Below are 3,263 nucleotides of genomic sequence, written 5' to 3' on the forward strand. Positions count from 1 at the left end.
TGGGGTCCAGTAAACCTCGGCTGGAGGGTGTCGCCACGAACAAACTTTTTGGCCCAGACGAAGTCCCCTGGTTGGAACGGGTGGATCTGTTCTTCCAGCGGCACGGTCTGGGAAAACTGCGAGGCTTTCCAAAGGGTACGGAGGCGAGCCTGTAGGGAGAGAAACTGGCACGCGGTCATATGATCCCCTCCCAATAGTGAAACATCAGCACGTGGTAGCGCCCCGCCTTTGAAAGGGGGGTGTCCATAGAGCAGTTCAAAGGGGGATAATCCCAATACACGGGTTGGGCGAGTACGAAGGTGAAACAGGACCAAGGGAAGTACCTGAGGCCACTTTAACCCTGTTTCCTGACAGTATTTAGCCAATGTAAGCTTAAGCTCCCTATTCATACGCTCAACTTTCCCGCTAGACTGGGGGTGGTAGGGTGTATGAAAGGAGTGTGAAATGCCCAGTCCTTGTTCTAAACGGCCAAGGACATGACCAGTAAAGTGGGGTCCGCGATCTGAGTCAAGCACGAGAGGGATGCCAAAACGGGGTACAATGTCTCTAAGGAGAATCTTCGCCACTGTGGCAGCAGTACAATTAGCAGTAGGAAAAGCTTCGACCCATGAAGTCAGACGGCAAACCAAAACAAGGAGGTGCTTTTTCCCAAAAGCTTTTGGCATATTTGCAAAGTCAATTTGAAGATGTTGAAATGGAGCAGCAGGCGGAGGTCTTCCACCCTTAATTTTGTTAAGAGGCGGAGCAGGTCCATTACGCTGACATGTGCTGCATGCTTTCACTATTGACAGGCAGTAGGGTTGAATGCCTGGAGCATACCAAAAGCGAGCGATGGTGTCCACAAGGGCGTGCGTGCCGTAGTGACCCCCCTTATCATGGTGCCAGCGAACTGCCACGGGGTATGTGGAGCGAGGGAGGCAGGCTCGGCCATCCGGCATAAGCCAGGTCCCTTTGACCAGAGTGGCTCCGAGGTTCTCCCACGACTGTAGTTCAGCAGCGGGTACTGGTACGGGGTGCGGTGGAGTAAAGGAGGAGGTTACAATAGCCAATGTGGGCATGGCTAAGGGTAAGATGGCAGCCGTCTTGGCAGAGGCGTCAACCAGGGCATTCTCACGGGTGACGGGGCTATCATCTTTAGTATGGGCCCGGCAGTGAACTACAGCCAGGACCGAGGGTTCTTGGAGGGCGTCCAAAAGCTTGTGGATGAGGGGGAGGTGCTGAATGGGTTTACCGGCAGCTGTCTGGAAACCTCGAAACTTCCAGAGGTGGATGTGACAATGCACAACTCCAAAAGCATACTTGCTATCAGTAAAAATGGTAACGGTCTTACCAGCGGCCAACTGGCAAGCTCGGGCCAGGGCATAGAGTTTGGCGGCTTGGGCTCCCCAGTTGCCTGGCAGTGAGGCGGCCTCTTGAATGTCCCATTCAGAAGTGACTGCATAACCGGTGAAACGCTTGCCATCAACATAGAAGGAGCTTCCGTCCGAGAAGAGGATGCAATCAGGGTTGTCCAGTGGCACGTCAAACAGGTTGTTCCTTATCTGTAAGATGCTATGAACTACTTCCACACAGTCGTGCTGATCCTGGAGGACTGGCAGGTCAGGAAGCAAGGTAGCTGGATTAAGGGGCCCACACCTTTCAAAAATTAGGTTAGTGTCTTCTAAGAGTTCGGCCTCTAGCTGTTGCTGACGATGGGCCGAAAAAGACTTGGGTTGTGCCCCTACGCAGAAGGGCTGACAAGGCATGAGAGGTCCAAACCGTGGTAAAATGACCCAGGGTCAGGCTCTTTGCCTTTGTGATCAGCAGGGCAGCTGCTGCCAGAGTCCGGGTGCAGGATGGGGTTCCCTGAGCGACAGGGTCGATCTGCTGAGAGTAAAAAGCAAGCGGGAAATGGTGGGGCCCGCTCAGCTGGGTAAGGACGCCACTAGCAATTCCGCCCCTCTCGTGGACAAAAAGGTGAAAGGGTTTGCTGTAATTGGGGGGGCGGAGAGACATGGAGGAGGCCACACTGTCCTTGAGTAACTGAAAGGCTTGGATCGTGTCTGGGGACCACTGCAAAGGGTCAGGAGCAAGATTAGCAGTGAGTCGGTGGAGCGGTTTGCTTAACTCCCCGCAGGACGGCAACCAGGGGCGACAGAAGCCAATTAATCCTAAGAAACCTCGAAGTTGTTTCTTGGTGTTTGGCAGAGGGCAGTTTTGGATAGTCTTTATGCGGACTGGGTCCATTTGTCTCCCCTCTGGGGTTAACAGGAAGCCCAGATATCGGACCTTCTGTGAGACCCACTGAATCTTGTTAGGGTCTACCTTGTGGCCTCTGGTGTGTAGGTATAATAAAAGTGCCTTACCATCGATGCGGAGGGCAGCTTCTTCGCGGTTACCTAATAGGATGTCATCTACGTATAGGACTAACGTGGATCCCTGCGGACTGGTGAAGCCTTCCAAGTCGTGGCAGAGGCATTGGCTGAAAATCGTGGGGCTGTCTCTGTAGCCTTGAGGAAGTCGTTGCAAGACATAACTTTGTCCCTCCCAGGTGAAACCAAAGAGATACTGAGAGTCTGGGTGCACAGGAATGCTGAAAAAGGCTGATTTTAAGTCAATAACAGTGAACCACTCAGCATCCCAGGGGATTTGGCTGATGATAGTAGCTGGATCAGGAACTACTGCATGAAGAGGGACCACATACTGATTAACAACCCGTAGATCCTGTACAAAGCGCCAACGAATAGGGTCTCCGTCCTTTTTAGGAGGCTTTTTGACAGGCAGTATAGGGGTGTTACAGGGAGTGCGCTGAGGGCGGACTAGCTTTTGTGCAATGAATCCCTCGATAATGGGGCGGATGCCCTCCCGGGCTTCCAGCGACAGGGGGTATTGAGGGACTGACGGGGGGGTTAAGGAGGGCTTCACTTGAATCCTTACTGGCTCTGCCGAAAGGAGCAGGCCAACATCAGTGTCAGAAATTCCCCAGAGGGTTAAAGGCAAGTCAGTGAGGTCAGGGGAGGGGGGGGGGGTTCCCAATTACCCTGAGTTGGGGCCGAATCTCCTAACACTGTCATCAATAATCCTACCCCTTCAGGAGTGCAGGTTAAAGTAGCCTCAAGCTTACAGAGTAAATCCCGGCCCATCAAAGGGATCGGACAAGCTGGGGAAAAAAGAAAACGGTGAGAAAAACATTTATCAGCATAAATAACATTTAGAGGCAAAGTGAGTCCCAGAGACTGTGGGTTGCCCTCCACCCCAGTTGCAGTTTTAACCTCAGAGGATAG

The sequence above is a fragment of the Emys orbicularis genome, chromosome 2, assembly GCF_028017835.1.
Source record: "Emys orbicularis isolate rEmyOrb1 chromosome 2, rEmyOrb1.hap1, whole genome shotgun sequence".
In the NCBI taxonomy this organism is placed as follows: domain Eukaryota; kingdom Metazoa; phylum Chordata; order Testudines; family Emydidae; genus Emys; species Emys orbicularis.